A 22,365-nucleotide genomic window follows, 5' to 3' on the forward strand; every position below is an offset into this window, starting at 1 on the left:
GCAACTGAAGAACAAGTGAGGGCTGGGGTCTCAAACTCACAATTTATACTGGCTACTGACCATCTCCAAAAAGGTCAGTAGAAAACAGTTCATGGAGCACATTTTGATAAGGAGCTTTTTCAGTCCAAAAATTCAGTTCTAATCACTAAAGCACCGTAAGCATTGATAAGGCCATACTGTCCTTTACAATAAGGCTTCTTTATACCATTTTGACAAAGTAAAAGGAGTCTTAAAATGTTTACACCTGTTTTATACTCCTGGGGGAATTCACTAAGAATAATGGGATCAATTCACAAAGCAGGCAGGCTGCTACATTCTCCTCTGCCTGAGGGAACAGAGCGCGCTGCAATAGCAAGTGGGACAGAGTGTCTCTCTCTCTCTCTCACATACACAAGATTACCCAGGGCCCTCCCACTCAGGCGATGATTTATGTCTCTACCAGCTACTTTGGGTGCCCAAACCGAACTGTCTGAACTGCCAAGGAGTGGGCACATGATTGTTCTTGTGGCTTCCCTTTGCTTCCCCATCAGAAGTCACTGATGCAGAATTCCCCCAGGAGTAAATTTTAATGTTCTTAGGTTTTTAAGGAATTCTCAAGGCAAAATTAATTCCATAATTCTGAACTGCATGGCTATGCACCAACACCAATAAGTGTCCTAGAAACACTGAGAGGGAAAACATTAAGAATTGTTAGGGTTACAAGGCAAGTTCCACCTCTGACCCCTTCTCGGTATCTCTGAGAACAACCACTTAGGTCTTAGGCCTCATGCCTTTACCTCCCAAAGGAGCTATCACACAATTCTCTTGGTCTTAGACAGGGTCCTGGTCTACTGCACCATGCTTCCCCAGCAGGCCCAACCAGTTTTTCCATTTGGGAGCTTAGGACCAATGAATTACAGTGACTCAAAACAGCCTTCTTCAAATGGTCTATTGTTCAATTTTAACAGTAGGAACAAAAGAACAAATTACATAGGTGCAGAGAATGAGGCAGTTATGTGTAGTAGTATTTATAAATATAATCTCTTTTGGGCTACCTGTAAAATATTCTCCTGTCTGAATAATCAAAGGGGTTAAAGGAACCAAGCAGGGAAGGCAAAACAATGACACAGAGAAGAGTCCTGAAGAAACAACAGGGAAGCTGTTTACTGGGGAATAATGCCTATCTGGCTCCATCCATGTTAAGAATAGTGTTACTCTTTCCAAGTCTGAGACCAGGTCTACACTGAAAAGTCAACTCAGCTACACTGCTCAGGGTTGTGAAAAATCCACATCCTTGAGTGATGTAATTAAGCCAACCTAGCCCTCCACTGTAGCCAGTGCTAGGCTGATAGATGGAGTCTTCCTTTGATCTAGCTACTTCCTGTCGAGGAGGTGGATAACTACAGTGACAGGAGAGCCCCTCCTGTTCCTGTAGTGATCTCTACACTGAAGTGCTATACTGCAGCTGTGCCACTATATCATTTCAAGTGTAGATTAGCCCTAAACCTATGTTCAAAGGGAACCCTAAATCTTAATATGCTGGGCTTAGGAAGTAGGTTGGCTGCCCACTGATGCCAAGGAACACAGAGACAACATATGTCCTATAAGCAGGACAGTCTGCTTCTCCCAAAGGGAGACGAGGGGTTACCTTGTCTAAGGAGAACTTACAAATACCTGCAAGGAAAGATTAAGGTATAGATAAGGGAAAATCAGCATGTAGGGCTCTTTGAGTGGCAGGGGTGCCCAGAGGGGGGGCAAGTGGGGCAATCTGCCCCAGGACCCGGGCCCTGCAGAGGCCCCCATGAGAATTCAGTTTTCTATAGTATTGCAACTTTTTTTTATGAAAGGGCCCCCCCAAATTGCTTTGCCCCAGGCCCCCTGAATCCTCTGGGCGGCCCTGTTGAGTAGTGCTGTTTCTGTGTTTCTGCGAACAGACTGTCACAGGCTCCTGAAGGGAAATTCTTACAGGTGCTAAACCTAGTTGCGCCTGTTGTGTTAACATGGTTGGGAAACGGGGGCCGCAGCCGATAGATCCAGTCTAAAGTGACTGGAGTACATGGTTCCACCCAAAGTAAGGTGCAGGAACCCAGGTCTGTAATATGAGGGGTGCACCCAATAGAAAAAGGGACCTAAGGTATGGTGTGCCCTGTAACCATGACAATAAGAGAAAAGAATTTGTAAAAGAACAAAAAGGTCTGCCCACATCTACCTTACTTCCTAGGCAGGCCTATCTTCCCTCACATCCCAAACCTCTGGAGGCCTGGGTCTCAGCCTGTTCCCCAAAAGTAACTACCCCAGAGAGAGAGAGAGAGAGAGAGAGAGAGAGAGAGAGTTAGTTCTTGTTTTATGGCTCCAGTTCTTTGTTCTCTCTTCCTATGCTATTTTTAGCCCAGTTACTCCAAAACCAGTTTGGTGGGTTCTGCAGGAGGCCAAGTCAATCTCCTCCAGGCAAATGCCCTCCCCCATTGTCTGGTAATAACCCCCAAGTGTTTGTTGAGGGAGGTCATATCTTGCAACAGCTTGCTATTAAACTAAACCAATATATTCACGGTAAACCCCTTAGAAAAGACAAACATATTGTACTCAAAAATTATTACAAAGCAACTCCAAATCAGTCACACGACATATCAAAATATTTTCATGACCTTTAGTTTCCTCATTCCTTGGAAAATTTAAATTACAAGCTTTCCTTATAAAATAATTTCTTCCCTCCACCATGCGCACATAGTGATGTGCTCTTGTAGGGTTCCACATGAAGAACAGGAATCTGGCATTTTAAAAGAGCTTTAAAGCATGTCTTGACAGAATAGTTACACATTTAAAGAATTACTTGAACTTTGCAAACTTAGAGAAGAAAAAATAAAAGGAGGCTAAATTTTGAGCCAATCAATCTAGAAATGAGGTTTGGTTTGAATTGTTAAATGATAAATAAGAATCACATCCTAAGTACTATAAGTTACTGAAGAAACTTACCCTAATTCATTTATTTTTAGATAGATAGATTTCCATTCCAAACAAAGGAGTATTTCAATGTTTTGTTAGTTAGGTTTTTAGAAACATACGCTTGTTGTTTATTAATATCATACACCCAGGGCATATCCCCAATCTTGTGTATACACAGTTACTTCATTATGGAAACTCCTTAGGTTCAGCAAACATTGTTTCCTCTGGTATACTTGCAGTAAACTACTGTGTCATATATCATCCACCTTTCTACCTGGGACAGGAGTTTAACTGGGACTCAAATTTGCCATCTCAGTCTACCCAGACCTGAAGTAAAGGACATACCAAAAAATAACAGTGTAGAAAGATTAAAGAGATATGTTATCAATGGGCCATATCATCAGCTAATGTAAATCAGTGTAACTCCACTAATGCCAATGGAGCTATACCTATTTACACCAGATAATAATATGGCCCAATGTCTTCAGCAAACAACAACATTTCTCAAGTTTAAGCTTTGTATTTCTGATGTAAATTATGTGGCCCAAAATGAGACGCAGTAGAATAGTACAGATCCAAGTTTTAAAATCTTTCCAACTCATCCCCTTCCCAAGAATTTTTTAAAATAAGTATTTTTCTGCATCTTGACTTGATTACATAAATTGAAATATCATTTTTGGGGTTTTTTTTTTTTTTTTTTTTTTGCTATTTAATGGTATCATGCCTAATTTCTGGATCCCTGGAAAATAACCCTAATCCTTTCACCGGTGTGAAACTGGTCATAAGTAAGTAGACAGAAATTCATGAGCTTGGAAGCAGTCTTTAAAGTTTAAGGTTTTGAAGTGGAAGGGGAGCATACAAGTTAAAAATCATTAACCACCAAATAAAGAAAATTCATTTAAACAAGTATTTTAAGTAATTTGTTAAACCAAGTATTAGAGGCTTAACCTAATTAAATTCTATAAGAAACATTTATGCAATATTTTAAACCACTAGAAAGGACATCCTTTTCCTTAACCCCGTCATGATATAATTCCCCACTCTGAACCTTAGCATCCAAAAGATGGGGTACCAGCATGAATTCCTCTAATGTCAATTACCAGCTTAGTACTTGTAGCACTGCCACCAACCAGGAATTCCAGTGCCTGGTACACTCTAGTCCCCCCAAAACCTTGCCCGGGGACCCCCAAGACCCAGACCCTCTGGATCTTAACACAAGGAAAGTAAACCATTTCCCTCACTGTTGCCTTTCCCAGGCTTCGCCTCCCTGGGTTACCCTGGGAGATCACTGTGATTCAAACTCCTTGAATCTCAAAACAGAGAGGAAAATTCACCTCCCCCCTTCCTTATCTCTCCCCCTCCCAGACTCTCCATGAGAGAGAAAGTAATCCTAACACAGAGATAAAATTAACCTCTCTCTCCCCCTTCCCTCCTTTCTTCCCACCAATTCCTTAGTGGATCCAGACCCAGTCCCCTGGGTCTCACCAGAATAAAAAAACAATCAGGTTCTTAAACAAGAAAAGCTTTTAATTAAAGAAAGCAAAAACAGTAAATTATCTTTGTAAATTTAAAATGGAATAGGTACAGGGTCTTTTAGCTCTAGACACTGGGAATACCCTCCCAGCCTAAGTATACAAGCACAAATTAAAATCCTTTCAGCAAAATACAGATCTGAACTCCTTCCAGCCAGATACACATTTGAACTCCTCCCAGCCAAATACATATTTGCAAATAAAGAAAACAAATATAAGCCTAACTCACCTTATCACCTAGTACTTACTATTTTGAATCTATAATAACCTGTATCAGGGAGATTGGAGAGAAACCTGGTTGCACGTCTGGTCACTCTCAGAATCCAGAGAGAACAACAACCAAATTCTAACAGCACACACACAAACTTCCCTCCCTCAAGATTTGAAAGTATCCTGTCCCCTGATTGGTCCTCTGGTCAGGTGACAGCCAGGCTCACTGATCTTGTTAACCCTTTACAGGCAAAAGAGATATGAAGTACTTCTGTTCTATTAACTCTTACTTATCTGTTTATGACACCCCCATACAGGGTATGTCTATACTATAGCTGGGAGTGTGCTTCCCAGCGTGGGCACAAAGATATGCACTAGCTCTGCTCAAGCAAGACCACTGAAAATAGTAAGTTGGCCACAGTGGCAGCTTAGGAGACCCACCTGAGTATATACCCAGGGGGGTGGTAAGGATTGTACTCTGTCAGCTAGCTTTAACTGTTACCTGTGCCACTGTGGCCACACGCTAAAAATAGCTGTGCTAGTGTGCAGATGTCTACCTGTGCTGTGAAGAACCTTCCCAGCTTCAATGGCTTCTACTTAAAAACACTATAACAAAAACCCAGTAATATAGCTATATTCTGTAAAAATATGATCCCTGAATAAAAAAGGAGCACCTTCCTTTCTTATTATTTTTCTCTCTGCTATTACTATCTTGTAAAGTGAGCAGCCCAATGACAAGAGAGTTTCTGTTTCTATTCACAAATTTTAGGCTTACCAAAACATAGCAGTCATTGTAAGGATTACGTTTTACACAGCATACCTAGAACTGGAAGCAACTGGATTTACTCAAATTTTAGAACCAGGTTTAAAATAGTAATGAAATATCTATGAGAACTGTTATGCTACTACTCCTCACTTCCACATTTAGACTTAAAAAAAAATGCCCAAGTTTGCTCTCAAAGGATTTTTTTTTACTAAAAATAAAGTACTACCCATATGTAAATATCATTGCGCTCTCTCTTTCACACACACAAAACATGCTTTCATATTTTTAATTCATTCATATTTTCCTGATTCCACAATATCCTTAACTTTATGCTTTTTAACACCACAAATAGATCGCACACATTTCTCTAGAGACAAGATATTGTTTTAGTTAACTAAAACAATATATTCAAAACAGAAAGCCAGGTTGGCCTGAATTCAAAACTGATTTAAAAACATGTCAACTAGACAGTCCACTTTAAAAACAAACATTGTCACTGCTGCTAGCATACTCACTTCTGTTGTGCCTCTAAAGAAAGCAGCTCAGTTCTAATCCATGTTGGCAAGCTGTATTGTATATTCACAAGGATTGCTTTCTGCCAGACTAAGTGTGTCAAGGTTTCCTAGTCTTTGGCCACTGGTGGATGTGTTATGAAAGCTCCTTCTACTAAAACACGCCCACTTCCGTGACTCACCCAGGAGTTTCTTGTCTTCATTTTTTTTTTTGGTCAACTCTTGGTGGAAAATTGTTAACTAGGGGAATTCAGCTGTGTCATTCCTCTTACATGGCAGCAGAAAATGTACTGTCTGTGACCTAATGACCACTATTATCTTTGAATGAATAATTATGAAGTAGTAATTATAAATTTGTTTTAAAATAGCTCCAGTTAACTTCCAACTCATTTAAAACTAAATCATGTTACAGAATTCTCTCTCCTTGATAAGTGATGAATTCAGTGACAGAGAAAACACTTACAGTGGAAGAGGTTCTGTCTGTCCTGCCTTAGCCCTCTTCCTCAGTTTCTACCAAGCCATAACCAGCAGCAGTAGAACCCATCACGTATCTTCCATCTCTCTCGGGATAAAGACACAATTAATCCTGACAAGAAGACTTATTACCAAGTAGTGTGCCAAACACTGGGCTTCTCCAGAAGGGTGTGTACAAAGGAATTCTTCCACTTCTGTAGCCCACAAATCAGTTGCAGAACCTTTTCACAGTGACTACTTCAGCCTAATGGCTCTAGACAACTCTCTATACCACAAATTCCCACTACTGCCAGGAGAAAATCAAAAGATTTTTGTGGCAGCAGATCCCCTAGTTTTTCCTGTGCTGTAGCTGAACACAGGGATTCCCCCTATGGAGCTAGCCTCAGCCTGTGCACAGAGAGATCTCTCGCTGCAGTGGCCTTCACATCCCATCCGACCTACCCATTTGTACAGCAGAACTGCACCTACTCCACAGGCCTAGACACAAATACAGCCCCACATCTACATGCACAGAGCTTGCAAATTTGGGGGAAACATAACATGTCTCTGCAGTAGCCAGCTAGTCACCCACATTTGGTTGAGCATATTTTCTGTCCTAACAGTCAGGAGAGGAAAGTGATTGTGTAAATACTTTGTTTTCCTAACATTTATGACTGATTTTCAGCATTTTATAAGCTTTGTTTGACACTCTTTCACTTCGTTGCTCAGTATTAATTCATAATTTGAAGATTTGAGAGAATAGACTACAGAACAGCCAAAGCAATACTAAGGAAGAGTCCCATCAGCAAAAATGGTGACATCCCATTAAAAATATTAGCAGTCCAAACACACTGATTTCTGCGAGGAAAAACTAGTATATTCCAAAACTTATTTTTTCATCTAGCATTATTACAAATCTTGGAAGTTTAACATGCCTGGTTCAGAGATGCTAAACTGGAAAAAAAATGCTTCCAGAAATCTTATCCAGCACCCTGTTTCAGCAAAAATGGAGCAAGAACATCTCAGAAAGGCAAAGCAACACTACTATTACCCATCATATGGAAACAGCATCTTCTCACTAGAAGAGACTGGAACTCTATAATAAATAGATGGAATGCTTGGTGACCCAAGATGTGCTGCTATACAAAAGGTTTTTATTTCCTTATGTGGTTCACTAGTCTTTACTGTTAACATTAAGCTGTTAAATTATTGCCAAAATCATGTTTAATAGTTTAAGTGAGACCTTATCTAAAAGAATACTTAGTATTTATGAGCTCTGTTTGAATCTTTTTTACTTCAAGAACAGTTCTAAATACTTTCTGCCAAGTCTTTTTTAATCATTCCTACAAAGTACTGAGCCAGAACACTACAGCACATCTCCTCAGCAACACAGGCTACTCTGAGTATGTCACACCTGTCCTCTGCTCTGGTTTCCCATAGAATTTAGAATCAAGTTCAAGGTCTTGGTCCTTATCTTCAAAGTGCTGCATGGGCTGGGCCCAGAATATCTAAAAGATCCGGGACAAAGACTATAGTCAACAACTACATTCCTCTGGCAAAATGGAACTCTCAATATGAAGAATAAAGCTTGTCTGTGTGGGAGATAGAACTTTCTGGGGACAGTCTGAGACTGTTGAATGAACTCCCCCAAGAACTAAGGGTTGTCACAAACTTCACTACTTTCTGCTCCAAGTGCAAGATCCATTTCTTTAACCTTGCCTTTTCTAACACACAGCAACAGGTGTATGGGTATATATGTATTTTAAACTAACAAAACAAGACACTGCACAGCACAAACTTCGCCCCTAGGGAGAGAATTAAAGAACACATGACAGATGCCTAGTCACACTACACAGATTCTATGATGATGAGCACAGTAAAAGAACCTAAACAGAATAGCCAGGTAGAAAAATGCATGTCCTTCCTTTAGATAATCTCTACAAATCAGTCTCCCTCCCTCTCTTTCCCTCTTCCCCTCTCTATAAAGCTTGGAGAGTGCACTCTTATATGTATTCTGGTACCTTTCACAATGTGCAAAGTGCTGTCTGAAAAAATAGGAAGATACAATCCCTGTCCCAAAGTCCTTACAATCTAAGGCCTTAATTCTCAAAACACTCAAGCATATGAATAACTTCACTACATACTAAATCCAGTTTAGTAACTTGAAATGTAGACATGAAATGTTGTTTTCTCCTACAGTACTGTACTTATTTTGGGTGAGAAAGTCACATTGACTTTCACTGGGACTTGTGCTCTTAAGTCACACAGGTTCTTTTAAAATCCCTACCCTTTATTAATTCTCATAGGCTGTAGTCAATAAATAAAATAAAATAAAAACTTTATGGATTCAGGGGACTGAAATGCAACATGGAGCCTTCCACTTTTAGTTAATTTTTAATACAAACCATTACTCAGTTTGCCATGCCTGTTCAGTTGTCTGCAAGAGGTGAGTTTATGGTACTTTTCCAGTTCCTAGTGACTACATGCCCAATTCACAAAAGATATTATCACAATTGGTTTCCTTGTTGGCAATCTGTTCAGACACCCCAAGGAATGAAAGGGCCAAGGAAACTGATGTACGCTCTAATCCCAAGAATATATTTCCTTTCTCAACAGAAAGTCAAGGCTCGGATACATTGACAGGATGGTCAGAGAGAAGCTTGCACTGCTACTGCCCATGCTGCACCTCTCCAGTAATTTTTACAAACACTAAATTCACTGTAAATGAAGAACAAAATCTAATAAAATCATTAAAATGAAAGGGAGGAAATCTTTTATGTTTTATTTGAGGCAAGTGTTATATAGTGTATATCTTTCTCTGTGCCCATCTTTCATCAATTTAAAATTGTTTTGGAAAGGCTGTTTCTAAAAATATAGAGTATTGAGGATAACCTATTTCCATACACAGTACTTGTCCTTTTCTTACAATAGTCTAGTCTAAATGACAGAATTCCCCTTCTGTTAACTAGAGTGAAAACACTCGTGAATGGAAAGAACAAAACCTTGCTGGTTTAATCATGCATTTCCTGCTTCCCCATGTGACCTGTAAAATGGAATCTTAAGTTTAACAGTACGAAACTTCCACAAGTCTTGAACATTTTACCAAGATCCTGTTTTATTTCTGCTGAAAAATCTTAATTGTTTTACATCAGAAGTATACTTTTAGTGTTTTCAACTTGAGGGGCAAATATTTCAGAAAGGTCAAGAGATCACAATATATAGCTTTGGGACAGATTCTCTGCTCTGTTCAGCTTCCATTGTGACAGGCAGGTGTTGCACAAGGAGCAAAAGCCATCTGCAAATCCCTTGCTGAGATTCCCATCATGCAGGGCCAACATAACTGGATTCTTTGCCTCCCGCCCTGAAGCCTCTGGTGGAAAGGGAAATGCTGTGGGCAGGAATGGAAAATGTTGTTTTCTGCCTATCCCCAGCTAGCACATAATCCTTACAGGACTGTTCCCAACTGTCACAAGTTAGTGCAGCCCCCAAGCTGCTGCAACCTCACCTGGGAGCAAAGAATAAAAGAGCAGAAACAAAAGCTCCTTGAGAGGTGTTGTCCATATGTATTTTATTCCCCTTTCGGTGCATGTGTGTCCCATGTGCTCGTGATCAGATCTTTTGGACAGTAATGTCTGTTGGGGCCATGCGTGAGCTCTGAGTCTCGTCATAGTCCTATATCAAGGGCATAAAGTGTGGAGTGGCTCAGCCACCACTCAGATTCTTTGTCAACAAATTCTTTGTACCTGTGTGATGACTCAGGTGACAAGGACTGAGAGATTCCAGCTAGGCCACCTTCGGATGTTGTAGAGGTAAGAGGATTGAGGGCCACAGGACAGGATACCAGGACATACGCCTACTCTCATGTTCCCTATAAGATTTGGACCTAAACAAGTTCTTGATTCCGCTTCCAATCCATAAAATTCCCAGGAAAGGGCCATAAGGAAATAAGTAGGGGATCCCTGTTCATTATGTTGCAACTGAGGAGACAAAAAGAATGAGCATTCCAGATCTGAGGGAGGGGCTGCTAAAACCAGAATGTTCAACTGTAAGGGGAAGGGGTGGTCTTGGGGAGTCACCCAGTGCTGATGTGACTGTGGGTATCACTACCATCAAAGGAAGGTTAAGTTCTGTAGATAGTAAAGCTAATGAATCCTAAACTCACAAGAGTGTTCCTTGATGGAAGTGGAATTTGTCCAGGAGAGTCAGCTGTACCTGGATTTGAAGCTGGTCAGAAAGAGCAGTCTAACACAATCATCTGTAAATGAGCTTTCCCATCTTTCAAAGCCTTTAAGGGTATGGCTACACTTGCAGATGTAGAGCGCTTTGGGTTAAGCCAGCCTTTGTAGAGCGCAGTAAGGAGAGCGCTGCAGTCTGTCCACACTGTTGTGGCCATATTTGCAGAGGCACTGGGAGCAGTGCATTATGGGCAGCTATCCCAGCGTTCAAGTGGCTGCAACGTGCTTTTCAAAAGGGGGGTAGGTTGGAGTATGACAGGGAGTGTGGGGTGAAAGAGAGTGGGTTCTTGGAGTCCCGACACTGTGTCAGCACTCTGCCTTGCAAGTTCCGACTCCCCTCCCTTCTCCAACCCTCTCTCACTCACTGAAAGCAAACAGCAGCTGTTTCTTTTCTTTTCACAGACCAGAGAAGCAGCTGCCCCACACACAACACCTCTCTCTTCAAACAAACATTAGCTGTGGGCGTTCCAAAGGGAGCCCCCTGCCTGCCTCTACTCATTCAAAAGCAAACAGTATCTGTGTTTGTTTTTTTTGATAAGCAGCTTCCGGAGCATCCGGAGTTCACAACAAAACAAAGAGGGGAACAACAGAGGAAGCTTCACTTAAAAGGATTATGGGGAGTTTCCGGAGGTCAATCACTGCTTAATAAGGTTACTCCCCGTTTACACTGGAGCATCAGCATCTCAGCCATTCCGCAGAAGCTGTTAATCCTCTTGGGGAGGTGGAGTACTTGCAGCGCTGTAGCCACAGAGATACAGCACTGTATGTGCCTTGCCAGAGTGGACGGGGAGTGAGTTACAGCACTGTGGGCGGCTTTATTGTGCTGTAACTCTCAAATGTAGCCAAGGCCTTAGAAAAGAATTTATAGATTGAACATTTGTGGGGATATGAGACTTCCCAGTACTGCTGCCTGCCAAGAGGGACAATATTTAAAACCTGGTGACCTGGGCAGGGACGGATTAACCTTTTGTGGGCGTGGCGACAAACATATTTGTGGGCCCCCATGGAGGCAATGGAGCGTGGTGTGGGGAGGTCAGTTCCCAGAGCGAGTGGCCAGCCAGGGCAATGGGGCCTGGCATGGCAGAGGTGGCCCTGCTCTGCCCAACCCAGTGAGAGGGCACTATTTACAAATCATAGTTGCCAGATGCACAGTGGCCCATCCAGACCTGTGCTGCCAGCAGACTCCTTCCCCTCGAGGGGCAGGCCCATGCCACACCACACAGACCCCCCCACCCAACATCCCCGCTATGGCCAGATCCGCCCTGGACTCATTATGCCCAGCGCCCCCCAGACCTCCCCCACAAATGCCCAACACTCTCCTGCCCAGAGACCCACCACAACTGCCCAGTTACTCCCACAGAACCCCCACTCCCTAGTGCCCCAACACATACATCTTCCCCACTGCCTCACAGTCCAGCAACCCCCCCCCCCCCGCCCACGCCTTCCAGAGACCCACTCCCCCACGCCCTGCCACACAGCTGCACTCACCAGCTCTCTGGGAAGCAACTGTGTCCTTGCCAGGCTGGTCCCAGGGCTGGTCCCAGCGCCGTAAATCACTTTGGCCCCTCAGGAGTGGTACAATCTGCCAGGCCAGGGCCTGCCCCGGCCGGGCTCCCTCAGGACCCACTTGCCAGGAGGGGTCCAGCCAAGCCCCCTCCCATGGTCCCCCCCCCCAGCCATCTGGCTGAGACTGGCCAGGCTTCTGCACCAGTCCCAGGTGGCTCAGCTCCGGGGAGACAGGTGGAGCCCCACAGCTGACGGTAAGCAGAGACTGTCTGGAGCCGGAGATGCACTGGGGTCTGGCCAGAGGGCAGAGAGGAGCCTTCGGCCAGTGGGCAGGCAGGCCAAGAGGAGCAAGTGGTGGGCAGGGAGAGCCTGCTGGGCATGGGCCCAGGTTCATGAAGCCATTGGCACCATTGTAAACCCAGCACTGGACCTGGGGTAGACGTTTGTAAGCCCCTGTACTGGGAAAAAATCCCAGCGAGGGAATGAAGATTAAAACTTCCCAAACAATTAAAGCTTATCAAAAATCTGCCAACAGGCAACTCACCCTAACATTAACGTACAAAAACTAGTATAATCAGCATTGAAATACAGACACTAGAAAGCTTAGGGTTTGTCTTCATGTACAATGCTACAGTGGTGCAGCTACACCGCTGTAGCCCTTTAGTGAAGACAAGGGGTGGCCAACCTGAACCTGAGAAGGAGCCAGAATTTACCAATGTACATTGCCAAAGAGCCACAGTAATACGTCAGCAGCTCCCCATCAGCTCCCCAGCCCCCGATCCCTGCACCTCCCACCCACCAGTAGCAGCACCAATCAGCTCCTCGCCCTCCCTCCCCGCACCTCCCGATCAGCTGTTTCATGGTGTGCAGGAGGCTCGGGTGGAGGGGGGGAGCAAGGGCACTGCAGGCTCAGGGGAGGGGGAAGGAAGGGATGTAGTGGGGGCAGGACCTGTGGCAGAGCCAGGGGTTGAGCAGTGAGCACCCCTCAGCACATTGGAAAGCTGGCGCCTGTAGCTCCAGCCCCGGAGTCGGTGCCTATACAAGGAGCCACATATTAACTTCTGAAGAGCCGCATGTCGCTCCGGAGCCTCAGGTTGGCCACCTCTGGTGATGACACTTCTCCCATCGGCATAGTTAATCTACCTTCCCAAGAGGCTGTAGCTGTGCCAACAAGAGAAGCCCTCTTGTCGACATAGTGCCATCCACATGGGGTGTTAGGTCAGTATAACTACGTCACTCAGAGGTATGGATTTTTCCTGGAGCAATGCAGTTATACTGCTATAGGTCTGTAGTGTAGACCTGGCCTCAGTCTCTTAGCTATGGTTGGTGGAAAGGAAGAAAAGTGGTTGGGCAGTTCCATCTTTATGCCCTCAATACCGGAGCATAAGAACACTTCAGGTGCATATGGGGCCCCAACAGATCCTCCTGGCCAAAAGACCGTCATCAAATACACACCAGGATTAGATTATTATATTTATAGATACACACACATATAGAGAGAGACACAGATAAGTGTTCAAAGAAGAACATTAAACAGCTAACCAATATACATAGTGAACTTCAACTCATGATCAAAAGTCCGAAATCTTAACTGACTTGCATTTCTCATACTGGCTGCTTACCAGTTAAGTCTACAGGACTCACTTGAGAGAGATCTCTGCCAGAATTTCCATGAACTTTCACTCCTCTCCCTTCTTAGAGATTTCCTGTATCCATACTTCTGAAAAAGGTTCTGAAAAATAAATTATAATTTATTTAAAAGGAATTTAAAATTATTTCTGCTAGAATTATCAAAATTCAGTTGAAGTACAATATATTGGCCCAAATTAAAAGAAGTCAAATAGAAGCTGTGTAATTAACAAGCACTTAACTCAAACAAATCTGCTTGTTCAGGTGAAGACCACAGTCCCTATACTAATTACAACAGCATTTGTAATAAATGCCTGCAAGTGTTATACACAAATACAAAATGTATCACATCTGCACACAAATTACAGTCGTAAATGATACTTAAAAGAAATAAAATAATGTACTTAGCATTTGTACAGCAATAGCACATTATTCCAAGAATGTGGCATAGCACCATTTGTAAAAGCTGATTTTTATAACTTTGAAGTCCCTCATAATAGCATCAAAAAATTATGTTGTCGAGTCAAATTCATCTGGAATTTGGTCCCTCCCTTGTTTTTTCAAATGTTTGTGCCATTTGAAATAAATAAATAAAAGGACAGAGACACAGAGAAAGGGGAAATACAGAGGCTAGTGCAGTGGATAAAGATGGGCAAAGAATGGAAAAAAAATATTAGAATATTTTTTTTCAGAATCATCAGCAAAATCCATTAAACTATTTGACCAGCTCTAGTGGTGCCTTAATACCAAGAAAAATAACCACTTCAAATCAGGGATGTCACAAAGCTATTTTTTTGCTATTTGATCAAACAGCAACTAGTAACTATTTCCATTTGTTAGATACTAAATATAAATAAATACATGATCTAATGAGATTTCACCCAGTAGTAAAATATGCCAGACTGATATCTGGGATATTTATCTCTCACTCACACACACCACACACATGCATGCATGATCACCGGAGCCCAAAACGCTTCCAATAGAGATGAGGGAATAGTAACCCACTATGATGTTGAGAATTTGAAATTCAAACTAATTTTCTGAGTTTATGATTTTTGATGTGAGAATATGCACTTGGTCTAGTTTCCATCAGCAGAAATGGGAATGTAATTTGAATTAATGTATTTTGAATAAATTACAGTACAGATTTAATCAAATCCTTCCAAACTGCCTTGATTTTCAAATAATTAAGCAATACATCTTGATGCATGGTTCATCATCAGTCCAGTACGAAACAGAAGGTTATTTAAGTTATGGCAAAGCCAAGGAAGCCTGAATCAATATTTACTTTGTTGAATATCTTCTCAAGCTATAAATTTCAAATCCAGAAATGAGTCATTTCCTCAGCATTCTCAAATGCCATATAATGCAACATACCTTTAACTAGAGTTCATAATCTCAGGGGAATTGCTGAATCAGCAGCTGCTAAAAAGGTCATATAGCAGCAATGTAAAGGAATGCTTTCTTCCACGTTTGGCTAGTAGATAGAAACCAGTTGCTGATCTTGCTACCACAATCCATCCCTTTGACAGCTAAAGACTAAACTACTGCAAAGCCCTATGTGAGCATAAGTTTTAAATCAGCCTAGAAACTTAAGATAGTGAAGGTGGAAGCATCTTGTGTTTTAAAGGTATGCCTACACTTGGAGCCGGAGGTATAATTCCCAGCTCAAGAAAATGTATTCAGGCTAGCTCTGCTCGATCTAGTGCACTAAAAACACAAGTGTCTTGGCAGCATAGGTAGAAGGAAGGGCTAGCCATGCCAAATACATACCCATCCAAGATCATGGGCACAGACTTGGTGCAGCTAGCCCACCCTAGCCCTTGCACTGCCGCAACTACCCTCTATTGTTAGCAAGCTAGCTTGAGCATGTCTCCTTGAGCTGGGACTAACTCCTCCAGCTCCAACTGTAGACATACCCTAAGTCAGAGGTCCCCAAACTGTGGGGCACGCCCCATTAGGGAGGCACAGAGGGGCCTGGGCCAACCTCCATGGGGGTGGGTGGGGAGGAAGCCCCACCCAGCCCCATCCCACCCCAAGCTCTGCTCTGGCTTAGCCCCGATTCACAGCCCCCAGCCCTGCACCTGTTCTCTTGGCCCCAGTTGCAGCTCCACTCCTGGCCCTGCCCCAGCCCCCAGCTTTGGCCCCTGGCTATGGCTCCATTCCCAACCCCAGCCTTAGACCCACCCCCAGCTGCATCCCCAGCCTCGGTCCCATTACCTCTGTCTGCATCCACTCCATCCCTGCAGCCCTGAAAAATCTGGGGACCACTGCCCTAAGTGGTATATCCTAGCAGAAACACATGACACCAGTACACTGGATACCTATTGGTTTCAAGGAGGAATTAAAATTTAAGTTAAAAAAAATATTTTTGGTTTTGACCTATAAAGCGTTAAACGGCTTGGGCCCTTCTGCATGAGACACCATATAATGTCCAAAGGTCAGATGGGTCAAAGGGCACTCAAGATTAGTGATCAGAGTTCACGCAAGTGGTCAATAGGTAGGTGATCTAATCTAAGGGAAATGTACAAGTAAGATAGCTGGCAGGGTCAGGCGGGGTACAGTCAAGCAGGGTCCAAGTAAAAAGTAGTGGGCAATGGTCTGTTGCTCAGACAAGACCAGAGAGGAAGTTTATATACGGTCACCAATCAATCAAGGTCAATATCGTGTGGCCAATCAAGTAGGAGATTTTCAGAACCCTAGAAGCTGGCACACTCACATCTGTGAATTCCTTGATAATTGGATGAGTCAGCATGGCATGATGCCCAAAGCTGCTTCCCAAGAGCCCACTGGGCCTGGGTTCAAGACCAGTGTTTGAGACCAAATACTGACATACCACTTCTCTCTGGCCTGGTCTACACTGAGGGGAGATTGATCTAAGATACGCAACTTCAGCTACGAGAATAGTGTAGCTGAACTTGACGTATCTTAGATTGACTTAGATTGACTTACTTCGCGTCCTCGGGGAGCAGGATCGACGGCTGCCACTCCCTCGTTGACTCCACTTCCACCTCTCACCCTAGTGGAGTTCCAGAGTCGACGGGGAGCGCATTCAGGGATTGATGTATCATGTCTAGATAAGACGCGATACATCGATCCCTGATAGATCGATCACTACCCACCAATCCGGCGAGTAGTGTAGACATACTCTCTGTGTACTACACAGAAACAGCTGTAATAATTTACAGCCACCTCAAATCAAGGCTACATTAAGGTCCTTGTTCAAATCATGGATGGGACCCACAATATCATTGTGTGCTTAGAGACCAAATTGCCTTAATCCAACTCCAAAAGGAGCGAGTGGCACTAGACTGCTCTCCGTGAGATTTTATCAGCTTTAGAATCTATATCCCCACCCCTTGCTGCATCTGAAATAGTATGGGCACCTTCAGGGCACTCTGGAAGGCCTATCCATTTACTCATGCTTTGGGAGAGGGGTTCTTGACAAAGGCTGATGTTTGTGAAGGAGGGAAATCTGTTCTGCGCTGCTACTGGTTTTAGGTTGATTTTATTATTATTATTATTATTATTTGTGTAAAAGGCACACAGAGCAGTAGACAGAGGTTGTAACTGAGGAGTGTTAGTAAGAGTCTGAATCTAGTTACAAAACATTCCCTGTATCTCTTCATAGAAAGTTAAACAAACAAATAATGAAGGATTTAGTCAGCCATACTGGTCTTTTTATTATTGCTGTCCAGCTAAACAAATTCAAAGTTTCAAATTAGAAAACAGCCAGAAGTGATATAAGCTGAATGTAAAATTAGGTTTCTATTTAAACCTGTGGAAAAGTGGGAATCCGAAAAGAAAAAAAGGCAGAGAGAGAAATATGATTATGCTTAAGTGCTGGGAAATTTCTCTTTCTTAAGTGCTTGTTTTCCACTTTACATATTGATGTTGCACAAGTGTTTTGAAAATATGAAACTGAATAACTATGTGGAGAGTAAAAACAAATACATTTTTTCCTTCAGATTTGTTTAGAGAAATGCATAAATATTCACGATCTGCCTAATTTTGACACTGATACTGACTGTGGCTGTGTATAGCAAATTACACAGGGGAAACATTAAACTGGCTGTATATTAAGTGTGGTCAAATGCACAGCTAAACAAATAAATTGGAAAAAAAACAGGAAAAATATTTCCCCTGTAATATCTTTTATTTATAGTCAATTTAGTTGTTTCTTATAACAGAAATAGCTAAAAGTGTGATTTTCAAGCTGCAGGTGATCATGATTAAAGCAAGTTCTCCTCCCTACATGAGATTTAAGGTTTGAAACACCCACTTGTCAGGAGCAAACAGGAATCTCTCTCTGGCGGAGGTGGGGGGAGGCTAATGGTAAAATTTTCAGAAGTGCCTAAATGGATCAGGAGCCTAAGTCCCATTTTCAAACTGACCCTAGGCTTGTCTACAATACAGTTGGAACCACTTAGCTATACCAGTATAATTAAAGCAATACAATTCCCCTATTGTGGGCATAGTTACATATTCATATAAAAGTACTTATACCAGTATAGCTTATTCCCAAACAAGAAGGGGAATTAGTACACCAGTGTAAGTCACCTATATAATGGTGTAACTGCATTCACACTATGGCTTTTACTAGTATGACTGTTTCATTTTTTACTAAAATAACACCCCTAACCAAACTAGTTATACCAGTAAATCTAACTGCAGACCAGACCTTAGACTCCCAAGTGCCTAAATTACTTTTAAAAACGGGACTTAGATTCTTAAGTCCTGTTGGCACTTTTCAAAAATATTACCCTAAACCTTCAATTTCTGTATGATGCAGGCTTTATTTATTTATTTATTTATTTAAAAGTTTTTAGATCTTGTGTGTAACAGGGCATCACTGCCTCCCCCCCGGTTCTACCGCTGCTGCGCCCACAAACCACCCAGAGACCTCTGTATTGGTGCAGTAACCCAGGCTCTTTATTTACAGTATCCTTTCCCACTTCTAGCTACAACCAGCTTCAATATTACAGCCTCAGGGACTACTAGCTCCTGCAGCCAGCAGAAAGGAGCTCCCGCTCACCCTAATCCTCCCTTTCCTTTTACCCCTGGCTTCTTTCCTGTCAGCCTTTATGTAGCCTTGGCTAACAGCCGGCAGCTGTTCCCTGTTTGCCAATCAGCTCCAATTCCCCTTTCTTGATTGGAGCTAGCATGACAGAGGTCTGGCTCAGTTTTCCTGAGCCAGCCAGCACCCTATCACATGATAATTTTGAAGATAACCTTTCAAATGTGACTCAATCCTATGTTTTCTTCCTAAGGCTGTAAAGAGAGCCTCTACTGTCCACAGTTTCCCCAATATGTAACCAATTGTCTTGTCAGTGTTTACAGCTGCTATTCAGAATCTTATGGGTAACCAGTGAAAATGAAAAAAAAAATCATCACATTAATTTTACTCTGCTGTTGTTTCTTGGGAAAGCTAAGAACATACCTGAGGGAGGCACTGGTTCTTTGCTCAGTATGAGTCACGAGCATGGATTCTAACTTCAAGAGGCTCGATCACAAATGGACACAGATGTGGACCCTTCACATACACAAGGCAGAAGGAGTAGAGCGGCGTGTTTAAAGCTCACCTCACTTTATGAAGGCAATCTCATCTTCATATGAGGACTAAAAGGAAGCTTCGAAGGAAGGCAGAGGTGAAAGTAAGCCGGTACAAGCTGGTACGGCGTACCGGCAAGAACCAATACACCACGCCGGACTGCATTGCTTTTGCTGCGAGGATTTAAAGGGCTCTGGACTCCCTGCCGCAGCTGGCAGCCCAGAGCCCTTTTAAACCCCCCACCCCCAGCTCCAGTGGCCGGGCTGGGGCTGGATTTAAAGGGCTCTGGGGTGCCAGAGCCCTTTAATCTCCACAGCAGCTGAGATTTAAAGGGCTCAGAGCTCCCTGCCACTGCGGGCAGCCCAGAGCCCTTTGAATCCTGGCTGCGGCTCCAGTGGCCAGGCTGGGGCCAGGATTTAAAGGGCTTGGAGCTCCCCTCAGCGGCAGGAGCTCTTAGCCCTTTAAATACCTGCCCCAGCCCCGCAAAGCTCAGGGTTCCCTGTGGCAGCCAGAGCCCCGGGCCCTTTAATTTGCCCCTGAGCTCTAGGGGCCTCCCAGCTACCTCTGCAGCTGGGAGGCTCTGGTTGATTTAAAGGCCCCGGGTCTACCAACCACAGCTAGTGCCCCAGGGCCTTTAAATCTTGAGGCCACGCCCCTTCCAGATGAGGCCACGCCTCCCTCAGGACTCCGGCAGTACTGGTAAGTCCTATAAGTTACTTTCACCCCTGAAGGAAGGACAAATCTGCAGAAATTCTCTGCTCATTACACTCAAGACCTAATTATCAGAGACAGCTAGTGAAGCATAGACACAGAAACATATAGCAGAAATCAGTAATCTCCTAAATGAGGAGTTAAAAATTGCTAACACTCTTTGAACAGACAGGTATTTTGCTAATTGCCCATTTCTATTTTTATTTTATGTGCTGTTTGTAAATTATACATGACTGCCTCCTCTTACTGACCTTCTTTAAAGACAAAACAGAGCTACAAATCACAAGTTAATGTAACTCCGATTCAACAGCAATTCCTGAAACAGTTCAAAATATAGCAACTTTCTCAAGGATTAAGTGAACCCAAAGCTCCACTCATTTTCATTAATTCAGAATACTGTTTCCTGCCTGTGGGGTTAATACTGATTTCTGATACTTATGAAATTTGAAAAAGAGATAACTAAGAATGAACAAAATGTTTCAGATAATGTAAGATCTCGCTCTCTGAACCTTTTATTGAAATTTTTAAAAGTTTAACTTTCATCCTGACACTTCATTATCTGTCATAGGTCTCTGCATTTACTGGCTCTGGCTATATGTGTAAATACCAGAATACCTGAGAAGTGCTATTTTTGCAGTACTTCTAATACAGAAGTAGGCACCAAAAAAATCTTTCAAAAAACACCAATAAAAAGTATGCGCTTGTGAGTTTTCTACCTCAGTGGTTCCCAAACTTGTTCCACCGCTTGAGCAGGGAAAACACCTTGCAGGCCGGGCCAGTTGGAAGTGGAGGCCAGTACATCCCTCGGCCCACGCCACTTCCAACAGCTCCCATTGGCCTGGAGCAGCGAACCGCAGCCACTGGGAGCTGCAATTGGCTGAACCTGCAGACATGACAGGTAAACAAACCGGCCCAGCCCACCAGGGGCTTTCCCTACACAAGCAGCAGAACAAGTCTGGGAACCACTGTTCTAGCTCAATTTTGTATACACAGAAACTAATTTTTTTCAGACGTGGTTACCCAATATTCAGCACCTAAATTCACATATAGATATTTAGGTAAGTGACCTGTATTTTCAGAAGCACCGAGCACTCAGGAACTCTCACTGGACTGAAATGGGAGATAGTATGGTCCATTGGAGAGGGCACTGGATTGAGAAGAAATGGATACTTACTGTAACTGTGGTTCTTCGAGATGTGAGGAAGACGTGTGTTCCACTTAGCTGCATGCATATCCAGTGCACCTGAGCCAGAGAAATTTAACTAGCAGTATCCATAGAAGGCACCTCATGGCTGTAGCCCCTTCCCTGACTACATGAGGGGGCATTACCTTGACCCTCCCTCAGTTCCTTAGCACCAAATACCTGGAAACAAAATGCAGAGGGAGGTGGGTCATGGAATACACATCTGAATCAGATATCTAAGAACCACAGTTATAATAAGTAACCACTTCAAGTAGATGCAGCCATGTATTTCATGTAGGTGACTCAAGTAACCAGCCATCCAGTATCGGAGGGTAGCCGTGTTAGTCTGGATCTGTCAAAGCAGCAAAGAATCCTGTGGCACCTTATAGACTAACAGACGTTTTGGAGCATGAGCTTTCGTGGGTGAATACCCACTTCCTCAGATGCATCAAGATGCATCAGCCATCCAGATACAGGAAGATGTGAATTCCCTCATTTCGGAGATACACAGTAACAATAACTATGCATTTGGTAAAAACCTGGGAGGCAGGAGAGAGGCCAAATGGAAGCACTGTGTACTGAAAGGAGCACTCTGCCACAACAAATCAAAGGAATTTTCTGTGGCTCAGCAAAATCGCCACATGAAAATACGCATCCTGAAGGTCCGGAGCAGAAAACCAATCATTCTGAGAAACACAGGGAGAATGGTCAACTGAGTGACCATTTGGAACTTAATGTACTTGATTCATTTGTTGAGGTCATGAAGATTGAGACTGAGTTCTACCCCTCCCCTGGATTTGGGTACCAGAAAGTACTGGGAATAGAAGCCATGATCCTTGTGTTCTGGAGTAACCTCCTTCACTGCTCCCAAAGCCAGTAAAGAGTGGACTTGCTCGAGGAGCAGTATCCTGGCAGAGGGGTCACTGAAGAGTGAGGGGGAGGTGTGGAAAAGAATTGGATGACACAACCCGATCTCCCGGTGCTTAGGACCCAGCTGTCGGTGATCAAGCCCCAAGCACTGCAAAAGGAGGACATCTGTCACCCTTGGAGCAATGACTAGAACAGTGCTCTGGACCAAGGAGTCAAAAAGGGCACTTGGGGGATGCTAGGGGAGGGAGTGTGGAGTGACTGAATCCCAATCCCGACTGCTTC

At 43.3% G+C, this 22,365-nt stretch overlaps 1 protein-coding gene across 6 annotated transcripts in view; it reads right to left on the minus strand.

Moving 5' to 3' along the window:
* Positions 1–22,365, minus strand: part of ZC3H12B (zinc finger CCCH-type containing 12B) — a 132,702-nt gene that overhangs the window by 22,092 nt on the left and 88,245 nt on the right. For 4 of the 6 annotated variants that reach the window (XM_030575548.1, XM_030575546.1, XM_030575547.1 and 1 more), the window contains exon 2: positions 13,781–13,868. The gene's annotated coding sequence lies outside the window, so the exon portion shown is untranslated. Of the gene's footprint in view, positions 1–13,758; positions 13,869–22,365 lie in introns of all 6 variants that reach the window. The other 2 variants (XM_030575549.1, XM_030575545.1) reach the window with 1 other exon arrangement.

The sequence above is a fragment of the Gopherus evgoodei genome, chromosome 9 (assembly GCF_007399415.2).
Source record: "Gopherus evgoodei ecotype Sinaloan lineage chromosome 9, rGopEvg1_v1.p, whole genome shotgun sequence".
Lineage (NCBI taxonomy): Eukaryota > Metazoa > Chordata > Testudines > Testudinidae > Gopherus > Gopherus evgoodei.